Raw genomic sequence first — 13,151 nt, forward strand, 5'->3', positions numbered from 1 at the left:
CAGACGGAATTCCTAACTTTTCTCCTTAAATTTCATCTTCTTCCTCCTCTAAATCAGACCTCAATTCCCCCCTCCTTTTGCATTCCGACCATAAGTTCCTTCAAGCTTCCCCACTCTCTGGCCCAGGCGATTCTTTGACATCCTCGCAAAGATTTCAGCAGTGCTCCACTGTTCTAGTGTCTCTTCGAACCACCTATTTAGTGAGGTATGTTAATTTAGTTTGTTTAATATATTGCATTCCATCTGTTTGATGAAATTCCTCATTAAACATCAAATGGAAATTTTCCATTTCTTATTTAGTAATTTTATTATTGCTTGTGTTTGTTTTGATGAAAGTACTTATTGATATTCATTTTTTTTCTTTAAATTTGTCTCTTGGTTTTGTATTATGTATACACATTTATGTGTATGGGAATGTATATGAGTAGTTCTACTCATTGTGCCTTTCATTTGAGATAGATATCACATTCTTTGCATCACCATTATATGATTTAGTCCTGTCATTTTTGTAATATCCAACATTTTCATTATACATTTTTTTTTATTATAAATCAGAGTTTTAATACATAAAATGTACAAGTTTACAAATTTAAGAAATAGTAATGGAAAAATAGTGTTTAAAATATCATTTTATGTTTTTAATGAGATTAAAGAGAGAGAAACTTGAGTAGTCAAGTATTGGACCCGAATGTCATATAATTTTAATTGTGGATTTTTATAAAATTAAGAAAGTTTTGCTAAAGGACTTATTTGAAAAGAATTTTAGTATTTTGGGTCCAAGTGTAATTTTAAAAAAATAATAATAAATAAATAAATAAAATAAAATAAAAGGCTTCAGCCTTTCTTTTTACCCGAGCCCCTCTCTCTCTCTCCTCAGAAACTCTCTCTCTCTGCGTGTTACTGTTGCCAACGACGCAGGAGTACTTTCCGGCCACCACTTTTAGCCACACGCCAGACTGTTGGATTTAGAGGCCTCCGAACTATCGACCCACGCGGGAATCTAGAGCTCACTCGCCGATTAAACGCCTCAACCACTCGATTTAAGTTCGGCCACCCCGCGACTTCAAAGTTGCGATTCGGCCACCTCGGGCATCCGTTTGCCGATCCGTCACCACCATCGTGCTCCTCGTGTTGTGGGCTTCAAAACCCAATAACTTATTCCTACATCTATCATAGTTGGGTGGTGGGCCCACCACGAGCCACCGCGATCTACCGTGACCGACTGTCGAAACTTAGTGTTCGAGGTTCCGAAGTACGTTTTGAGTCTCAGAAAATCATCGTTTGACTTGTTGTGGAACCCGATCATTTTGGTATAATTTCTTTAACCTATATATTGTGATTTAATTGTGATTGATTAGAGTAATTGTTATTATGTGTATTTATAGTATATAATTATATATTATTGATATATGAAATATTTTCTGTAATTTACTGGTTGTTTGGGATTATATATATATTTTTATACAGGTTTTGATTTTGGAATTGTCCACTTTATAGCCGTTGTGTTGTCCAATTTTCTAGAAAATATTAGCTATTAAATAAAGTATAAAAATACATATTTAATTGGTTTTATATTAATATGGAAATTATTATGATTAAGTAATTTTAATTATTATTGTTATTATTTTGTTAAGTAAATCAAGAATACAGATTCATATATATATATATATATGAAAAGTATGATTTATAGTAAACCTATTATCTAACCATTATTATTGTATATTAATATTTGAATATTAAAATAATATCAAATATTAGTTTCTTACAGTTATTGATATTTGTAAGACTAGTGAATTTTGGAGAAAGTATATTTATTATATCACTGGAATTGATATTATGACTAATTCATAATAATATAAATATTTATATTTATATTTATATTATTATCATTATATTGATTATTACAACTTTATGTTAAAAATATGATTTCTTTTATAAAATGACTATTTGAATATATACATCCATATACGTATTGCTATTGAAGTATTTTGTTATTAATATCGAAATAAGTTTAATTATAGACGATAATTATTATTTTTGTTGGGATTATTATTATTATTATTATCATAAGAGTACATTATCTTATGAGCAAGGTTTAAAGCATGGTTTTATATGAAGAGTTATTTGCATTACGTTGATAATAATTATTATTATCATTTATATAGTTTCTGGTATTATTAATATACACTATCAATAGTGTATATTTATGATTTTGATAGAATTTAATAAATGATGTGCCTTGAATAGGATTTGTATGGATTTGATTGATTGATTCTTGGTGAGGAATTTTAAAATAAGCTAAGGACCTAAGGTAAGTAAATCTCACCTTTTTGTGCTTAAGTGTAAGATGCATGACTACATTGATTGTGTACATCTAATGAGTTAAGTATGGTATGATGATGATGCATATGATAAGTATGTGAAGAATGGTTATATGAACACCATAAGGGTGTTGTGTGATATGTAATTGATGAATTATGTGATATGTGAAAGATGTCTTACTTGGTTAAGAATGATATGAATTATGTGCAAGTATGTGTTCTTATGTTGATGGATATGTGGATTACTCTATGTTCATGATTTGTTATATGTTATGATATATGAAGCGTTTAAGTTTTTAGGCTGGAAACCTTAGACCTGAGCCATAGCTCTACGTTAAGGTATAACAACGCCACCAACCCAAAGCTTCATGTATTATGACTAAAGATGTTTTGAGTTATATGAGATGTGATACAATGCCTTGATTGAATACCATCAACGCGAATCATGAACATGAACATTGGCATTTCAGCATCAGCATGTATGCATGGCATGTACAGTTATGTAATATAAGACCATGCATATGAATATGAGAAAAGTTATGAAATGCCTTGAAAAGTCTTATGTAAAGTTAAACATTTTAATGACACAAGGCTTAAGCAAAGTGATAATAAGATGTTTAAAAAGGGTGCCACTGTTTTGATGAAGCAATCAAGTAAGTTCAGTAAAGAAGACGGAAGTCTATAAGACTTATAGTGGCTGCCCACTAGTGTGGGCTAGGTCAGAGTTGACCATTCAGATATGTTTGCCATGTTTCCGTCTTTCTCCTCCATATGTGTAATAAGTATGGCAGCTATGGCAACGATGAAATGAGTGTTATGATGAGCCTAGCTGAGATGATGGCTAGCCGGAGGAGAACCCATGAGATTCTATATGATATGTGTAACAAGCCCTGCAGGCATTGGCTGAATCAAACAGTGTGCACAAGTGATATTGGGCCCATAAAAATGTGAAACTAAAAGAAAGAGCATAAAAGTAAAGTTTGAAAGTGCTTGAGCAATAAATGAAATGCATAAGTATATAAGTCAGCATATTAGTATATGTGCACTACAAACTCACGACATTCATGTGTATGTGTATGCATGAGATTTGCTTACTGAGCGTTAGCTCATTATGTTATTTTCCAACATTTTTCCAAGTGTGGCTTTAGCTGTTGAGCAACTTGTGGAGCACGGACTCAGTAGCAATGCAATAATGGTTTAGAGTTTTCATATGGCTACCTTAAATTTAAAGTATTCATACGTGTAATAATTTCTACTAATAAGTTTATATAAAAGTTTTAAATTTTTCTGTATTTCTTCGTATCATTTTATTTAATCATTTTAGTCAAGTGCCTAACATACTCGTAAACTCTAGAATTACGAGTATGTGGCGAACGTACCCTACCTTAGGGACGTTACAATTTTCATAGCTGAATTTTGTTTGCAACAATGATCAACCTATCATTGATGAGATGAATCTTGAGTCCTTAAGATGTTGAGGCATTAATCCATAAACAAAACATGCCAACTCTACAATCACCTAGTTTATCTTCTAGTGGGGTATGTAAAAGAGTTTTGTTTAATATTTTGCCCTCCATTTGTTTGATGAAAGTCCTCATTATATATCAAATGAATATTTTCCCTTCTTAGAAATTTGAGAAGCAATGTTATTAGAAATCTGAAATTAAATAGCCGAGAAGAAACAATGAATCCAGGTGGAATTCGAGAGCCGATTTCTCATCAACAAAGAATTATCAACATCTACTAGCGTCTTTTTATTAATCCATCTAACTTTTCAGCATAGCTTTTGTATGCTGAAAGTATTGACTCTTATTCATAGGGAAGCCTTTTGCTTTATCTGAATTTCAGATACCTATCATAAATGGATATTTTCTATCTTCTTACAACCATAATAAATTCAAATAAAAAAAACTAAATATTCAAATATCTAATTTGTTTCCTAAGTAAGTGGTCTTGATTAATTGAAAAATATTTTAGATTTGATAATATATTTATTCTCTTCGATTCAGATTCCTTATAATTATTTCATTGACTTGCTCAAGTAGACAGATGCGCTAGCATACATATGAACCAGTTGTCCTATATGTGAGCAGACATAACTTCTTGGTTGAATGTAATTCTTTCCATTCTGCTCATGAACCCAACTCGTTGTCATTTTCTTTGTTTTTATTTGCGCTGAAAAGCATGTGCAACATTTGTCCCCCAAATATTTGCTCAAATATATACAGTGAGGAGTTCTATATCTCCTCCTTTGTTCGCTTTCCCTTGTGAGTTGTCTGCTACTTCTATCTTATAATGTGCTCGTTATAAATAAACTTATGATCCTGTTCGAAACGAACATGTTTTCTCATATAAATGACTTGTACGCAAGTCTTATTTTATAATGTACAAGCACTCGGCGGGTGCCCCTTGTGAATCTCGAGCACTCTCACGTGTGTTCAATATCTAGAATATGCTTCTGGGTGCTTGTTTTTTCTTATGAGTAACTGGTATTTGTGGCATAGGCTTCTCCTTATAATTGTCGAGCACTCTATGGACACTTCTTATTAACCTTATACACTTGCTCGAAGGTCACAATAAGGTGTGACTACCTTTATTGGAAACTTATAAATATTTTTGACTGCTTTAGAGAAGAATCCTTATGGCAAACTTTTTTTTTTAAATAAAAAACAAATAAAATGTAAAAACAACTTATAAAATGTTTTGGTTGCTTTAATGAGTAGCTCCTCAAAAACTTGTGACTACTTGAGTGGTAGTCTTTATTTGGTTGCTTTATCTCTTGATGTAATGGTTTTAATCTTTATTTTACTTTTCTGTATGTTTTAATTTTTAAATTAAGTTTTACTATTCCTATATTCTATGTGCTGCTCCAAACAAAGGAATTTCATTCAATTAAATAACCAAAAAACAGAATGATATTCAGAAAAAGTTTTCACACTTAATTCTTTTCACATGGGCTGTTAGTTACTATTATTATTACATATAATAAAAATAGTTTTTAGCTTTGAGTTGTGAGCATTTTTGGCAACTTGGTCTTTTAGAAAGAAAATAATTATTTCTCAAAGGTAGACATATGTAGAGTTTTTTATTTTTATTTTTTGAAAAATAGAAGTGCCATTAGAAGAAAAACAAGTCTAAGAAGTTTCTCCTGGGAAGAAATAGAATGGGAAATGTGAAATGTGACTAATAACTCAGGTAATATTGAACTAAATAGAATTAGTAGCTAAGTTTGATTAACTATCCTACAAGTAGGTATTTTTCAAGTTATCTTAAAAAATTTGTTTCTGAAATTTTTTAAGGACCCTATTACATGTAGAGATTTTGTAAATAGGTTTATGTAGGCAAGGCCTAGTTGAGTAAAGTTGAATGTCTAAACATTTTAAATGTTTGTTAGAATTTCAATAAGGCATAGTCTGAGGGGGGAAAAAAGCGAGCATTCTCTAGAAAATCGTAAGGATGAATACCAATTATTAAAAGAAAAAAATTTGCAAATCGAAATGAAGAGAAACAAATTGAATGTCAAGTAGAAAATCATACCAGATTTGAGTGTAAAGGATTTGAAAGGCATGATAGAAGGTCTGATCTCTCCATTAGTATGGTCAGATACATGGTGGGATGAGATTTTGGACCATAAAAGTCCATTGCCTTTTGCCAGTTCCTTTCAGCAAGAGATGCATACTACTTGACCCGTACGAGAGTGTTGCCTTCACATTTACCAAAGTTACTTTTCTTGTGACCTGTCTCTATAAACTTCAAACTACAATCCCTCTGGTAGCAGGCTAGCTAAAAATAAGCATATGCAGCCTCTTGTTTGCGTAATTCTCCTAGTGATTCATACACGGACAATGCCTCCCTAATGGCATCATTAGCTTAAATCTCATGCTTTTGCACTTCTTTTCTTGTTCTTCTGCCATTAAGACTACTGAAACACAAATATTCCTCTTCCGTGACTCCACTTCCATAAACTTCCACAGTTACATCTTTCCTTGCCAAAAGCATGCCAAGCCTCAGATATGTATGAGAAAATTGTGTATATACCTCTGTTCGCAGGCTGCTTAAGATAGCCTCATCTTCTCCTTCCATGGTATTTAATTCAGACTTTGCTGCTCCATAAAATATAAGTGATTCAATATATTCAAGTTTTGCAATCTCTAAAGTATGGCTGTATGCATCATGAAAAATTCTATGTACCTCAAGATCATTGATTTTTGACAGCATCACTTCAGCTAATCCTCTCCTACCATGACCTAAGTTACAGTTTATTACTATTATATTAGTGTGGTCATAAACTTCTCTGAATGCTTTTATTGCATCTGCAAATGCGATTTCTTCTTTTTTCAGATCTTTCATTTCAAGTCTGTATCTCCCAAGTTCATTGCATACCCACCCTATATTTTTAACAACCTGTTGCAGTTTCTCCCAAACCAGATGAAAATTTAGTCACTGCATTTTTGGCTTCTTTATAACAGCTTACAGCACCTGACTAATGGTATTAAACTTCTCCAACTATAGGACCTCAGAGGTACTTAAATATGCCCCCATTCTTTCCTTTAGGTGTTTCAGTCGAAGGAGTTTCTGATTGAGAAGTCACAGATGATCCCATGTCATGCATTTTCAAAGCGTCATCAGATCTTTTAGAATTGGTAGTTGCCACTCCTTTTACCACAAATTTATTTGTATTAGAAACACCTGTTAAACTTGCAGCATCTCTATTGTGGTGCAATTGTCCACCATCAGCAGTTTGTCTGTTTTCCAATTTGCAACTAGTATTGTCATCTTTATGATCTGCCAAGTCAATTTTTATCCATTAAGCTATATTTATAATCCAAGTTTATTTAAACCAAAATATTTTAAATTTAAACCGCTAAGCTTTAAATTCAAACCACTTCCCTAAAAATTTAAACCACAAACCTAATGGCATCAAATTTTGAACCACATGGCTAAATGGAATCAAATTTTGAAGCACAAGGCTAAATGTTATCAAATTTTTATCCATTAAGCTTTATTTATAATCTAACTCTATTTAACCAACTATGTTTTAAATTTAAACCACTAAACTTTAATTTTAAACCCCTAAGCTTTAAATTTAAACACCTTGCCTAGAAATTTAACCCACATGCCTTAAATAAATAAGATTAATCGATAACTTTGTCATAATTTCTAGATGATAATCTATCATCTTTTATAATCTTTTACTATCAATTTTATCTCTCACTAATATCAATTTCTATTTTTCATAAATTAAATAAATAATAATATAATAAAAAACAAGATGTACTTTAATAAATGTATAAACATTCTTATCCACAAGTCCACAACGCAACAAATGTGCATAACATTGCATCTTTATAGTCTTTAGACTGTAACAGATAACAACAGTTCATGCTTTCATGCATAATGCACTGTACTCAAGGACAATAATCAATCTCAATGATCATGATATATATGCAATTCACAACTCAATGTTATCCTTCTTTTAGAATTGGTTGGCTTTTACAATTCTTTCTATTATGTCCCAATATTCCACAATTTCCACACTTGACTGTTCAAACATGCTTGGAAAATTCTCCTGTTGATGGAATTCTTTTTTTCTTACGACGTCCTCATTTTACTTGGAATTTTGGAGCTTTCATGCTATCTTCTTTAATTTCATCTGGGACACTCCAATCAACTTTATCTGGAAGAAGATTAATTGATCCTGCATATGTCTCTTTTAGAACAGATTTTTTATACCAATTTGAGCAAAATTTGTACTTGTCCAAGTACTTGCTTTCAATTGTTGCAATAGCATGTGCACATGGAATTCCCTCTAGTTGAAATTCATTACATGTGCACATATGTTGTTCCAAGTCGACAACAAACACTCGATCACCATATGTGACACGAGATTTCATTGCATCAATTGCATCTACTTGTGAAACAATACAATTATAAAGCAATAAATTTAAAAGCCGAACAAAAAGAAAATAAACGTAACTTTAATAACATACCTTCATTCGAAATTCCACATCAAGTTTGATCTCCATTTTATCATTTGCCCATTTTTTCACTTCAATAAATTAGGTGATTGCTACTTCTTTTCTTGTTGAAAACCATCTTTGAGGCATCTCTCTTATAGCTTCTATTAACGACGTTATAGGAAATTCTCTCGCATGCACAATTGCTGCATTTATAGATTCGGCAATGTTACTTGTAAGAATGCTATACCTTTTCGTTGGAAAGAATGGCCGAGCCCATTTTTCCGGTTTTGCTTGTAAAATTGCTTGCAAAAGATAACTGGTCATTTTAGGGCTAATTTTCTGTAATTCAACCATGGCAGAATAATATTCTTGAGCTGAGTACGCTCTTGAAGCAGTTTCAAATATGGCATGCACATGTAATCCCCTAAACTTATTCCTTAGATTTTGCTTCAAATGATAAAGACAAACTCCATGATATACACCAGGATACACTTGTTCAATTGCATTTTTGATGCTTTTATGTCTGTCAGATACTATGCACAAGTTTTCTCGATCTCCTATTGCTTCTTTTAGTCTTGTAAATAACCATATCCATGCATTGTCATTTTCTGAATCCCCAATTCCAAAGGCAAGCGGAAAAATTTGATTGTTTCCATCTTTAACACAAGCTGCATATAGTGTACCTCCACATTTCATCTTTAAAAATGTTCCATCTACCACTATAACTGGTCTACAGTGTTTCCATCCATCCAATGAAGCACCAAAAGCAATAAACATATATTTAAACCTGTAAAATTTAAAGAAAAAAACAACCAATTCCTAGAAATGTAAGGTATGGATTGTGAACAGTAAAGCCCTGAATATAGGAATGCAATTCATAAATATTATTCATACCTGTTTTCTTCATCTTTACATACTCTTGTGATAGTTCCTGGGTTGGCCAACTTTAGCATATACAAATATGAAGGTAACAATGCATAACTTTCCTCATTTGACCCTCTAACATCATCAACTGCAAGTTTTTTGCTCTCCATGCTTTATTGTACGTTACACCTACCCCATGTTCATCTCTCATGTCTCGTATTATTTGCCTTGGTCGATAGGTTGATCCTGGGTCACGAAAATTCTCTTTGAAGTAACTATTGATGACTTTTGCACTTGCTTGTCTATTTTCAAAATTTCTGTGATTTAAGGAGCATGTGTGCTGTTTATGGTACTTGATAACTCGAAAGTAGTCTGATAGTTTTGTGCTTCTTGCACGTATATACCAGCCACAATTGTCATCTATGCATTTTGCCCAAAATGCTTCTGAACATGATTTTTCAATTCTATACTGAAAGTGTTTCTTGATGGCGATTTTCGCAAGTGTATATTTTAGATCAGTCTTATTCTTGAAAACATAATTGACTCTTATGTCTTCAATCTCCATATTTGGCAATACATTCAGAGGTGATTGAGCTTCTTGCCCGTGTTCTGTAATTTTGTTGGATTCTTGTGTTGAGGCGCTCTTTATCTTACTAGTGCTTGCAGTAATCGTATTGGGGTCTGTGAGAGTCAAACTGTGATTTGTTGCATTGTTTGCTAAAGCAGATGGAATGCTAGCTTCTCTTGGCAAAGAAAGGGTTTGGTTTCTCTGTTCTACTTCAATGATGAGAGGACATTTTTTCAACTCTTCTATAGTCTTGTTCAAGTTTAGATAGACTTGTAAATTGTCATCACTTTCTATCTTCATTCCTTTGCTTGTATCCATATTTGCATCAAAAAGCAAGTTTGTTGAAATCAAACTTTCATTCAATCTGAGCTCTTTGTATATCTTTTTTACCAATTCCACGTACTTAATATCCTTTTCCACCATCAATATTTTCACTTCATGATCAACATATTTGTTGTTTGCATTCCATCTTCTGTTAAAAACTACAAATAATATTATCTTGTCCATTTCCTGCAATAAAAAATAACACAACCATGAGAGCTTATTCCTTTATCTTGGATAGAAATTAAAAAAAAATCAATTCAATATACTTTTTGCATTAACTCCACTCAACTTAAGGCAAGCACAATTTTGCAAAAGTCGGTGTCAATAATATTTGTGACTCAATAAGAAGAATCAAAGTAATGCAAAAGATGTGACTCAATAAGAAGAATCAAAGTAATGCAAAAGATGTTTATCGTGAAGATGAAGATAATAATGTTATTTTACAATAAAATTTAAACCTCAAACATTCAATGGCTAAAAATTTAAACTAATACTTTCATAATTTACAACATTGGTCTTAAAATTAGGATGCAATCTGCTGAACAACAAAGAAATATTTTGAGGATGCTGGAGAAATCTTTGGCAAGAGAAATGGATCTCGAAAAGAAAATGACAGAATTAAGACAAGTTGAAGAAGTGCTAAATCAAAGGCTGATCTCCTCAGAACAAGAAGTATACTGCATGGGAGATGAAACAAAAGATGTTTGGGAAAGATTGTTTGAGGCGGATAATATGACTGTGGTTTCAGTGGGAATTTCAAAAGAGTTGTTGGGTCAATTGCAGATACTCAAGCTAAGTTTGAAAAGTTCAGCTCAACAAGAGACTCAGCTAAGATCAAAGCTTGAAGGTTTTGAGGAAGAGCTGAAGGCTAAAGAAAATTCATTGAGCAAGTTGGAAAAGAGAAATGAAAAATTTAATGACTTGCTTGTTGCATAGACAAACGAACTAAAATCCAAATTGAGAGATGCTGAAGATAAATTAATTCTTGCCAATTCAGAAGCCTTTTACTTTGGGTGAAAAGGTCAGCTTGCTTGAGAAAGAGCTTAAAGAATCTAAGTTTCTGCTGCTGAATGCAAAGTCTTCTGCAGATGGTAGTCAGGAGAGCTTAATGCTCTATGTTGCAGAATCAATGAAATGGAAAATGTTGTTGCAGATTCTGAAGTGAGGATATGTAAAGCAGAAAGTAGGGCTGAAAATGCTGAAACCAAGTGACCAATATGGAGCTTAATGAAGAGCTGGGCCTTCTTAAGAGTGGTGCTGGTGCCTCTGACAAGGTTGATTCCCTTGAGAGGCAGTTAAGAGAGTCTGATCTTCAACTACAATGTGCAATCACATATGCCAAAGCTAGTCAAGAGAAGCAAAACCTACTGTATTCTACAATAGCTGAGCAGTGAGGGCAGAGAAGCCAGACAAAGCAGTTTTCATTGGAGGAGCGGGAGATTCTACCACTGGAGCATTACTGTGAGAAGCGTCGGAAGCCATTGAAGAATCAAGAAAGTAAAAGAAACAAGGGAAATTTGAAGAAGAGGATTGATGTTTTGGCTGATACCATGTAAGAAATAGAAATTGTTTGATAAAAGCTCTGATCAAGTAATGGATTGAGCTACTGAGCTTTGTATTTATAGAGTTTCACTAATACACCAAAACAATATTTAGCAGCTGTAACCAAACACAGTTGTTCATTTAGCAGAACCTAAGTATAATATCTAACACAATCACCCCAAACAACAAAAGCTTTCATTGAGTTCAAGCTACAGACCTTCAACTTAAATGTCAGGATAAAATCCAATTCCTTGTTCAAGCAGACGGTAGGTGGTTGTTTACTTAGATCAAGTCCTGGTCTGTCAGGTTGAGTAATTCCTGCAGAACTCACATGTACAAACCTATAGAAAATATCAAATCAATTAAACCAACAATTTTGGACAAAAAGGTACAAAAATAATGATCCCAGAAATGGCCAACACACATGTCAAACATCAGAGAGGTTTAAGAATTCATTACAGTATATCTAATTCCAAATCAAAGATCCAAATATAGCATTAAAATAAAAACATATAAATCCAAAAGTCATATAAACGAAGATCAACAAACATAGTGGCCAACACTTAGCTATACCAGAAATTACTAATTTACATAGAGGCAATTTATCAAACACATAGCACTATAAATTTATGAAAATGAAGAAAAACTCTCCATGATAATGATAATGATCCCAGTGGCAATGGCAGACAGATGAATGTTCTATGTAGGGAGGTGTAGTGATAATAGCATAGACAGCAATTCAGAAATTTGAAGAACTCACCAATTGGATGACAAAGTTAGGGTGTCAATGACATAGAGAATGGAGTTAATCATGGTGAAAGAATTAATTAATGTTATTCTATTTATTTTTCTCTTCTATTCCTCTTTCACGATCCAAATACTATTTAAATCTTAATTTTTTTTAACACGCAACTCCTTAAATAAGGAGTCCACCAATCCATTAACCAGAAACAAAACCATACACCAAACAATGATTAAATGATGCGTGAGTTTTGCAATAACATCTTCACAGTTTTTTTGAGTAATTTTAACAAACACTTAGAAGGCATTTTAAATTATGTATAGTATGGAATATTCAATTTCATATAACTACACTAAATTTTTATACACACATGAATGTTCATTTATATGTATGATCGCAACAAACACATACACTTCAAATTTAAAAAAAAAAAAATTAAGATTGAGGAGGGAGGAAGAGGGAAATTCAGTCTCAAAAGAATGAAGAACTCACCAAACAAATAATAAGGGTGGCAGTGGCGAAGGAATAGAAGTGCAATAGTGAAGGATCAGTGATAGTGACAAAGATAGAGGTGGTCGTGCAGTGGAGATGGTGGTGGAAAATCGATGAGAGAGGGAGAAAACTTATGTTGAGAAGAGCTAATTAGGTGCATTTGAGCAAGGGTAGTATAGGAAATATCACTATAAAACCGGGTATAAATTAATTAGATATTGTTGCTGGGTATATTTAGTTAATGAATTCTAAAAACGGGTAAATATGAAGTTTTCTCTCTCTCTCTCTCTCTCTCTATATATATATATATATGCATAATAACTTATTGAAAATTTTCA

Source organism: Humulus lupulus, chromosome 3, assembly GCF_963169125.1.
Source record: "Humulus lupulus chromosome 3, drHumLupu1.1, whole genome shotgun sequence".
In the NCBI taxonomy this organism is placed as follows: Eukaryota; Viridiplantae; Streptophyta; class Magnoliopsida; order Rosales; family Cannabaceae; genus Humulus; species Humulus lupulus.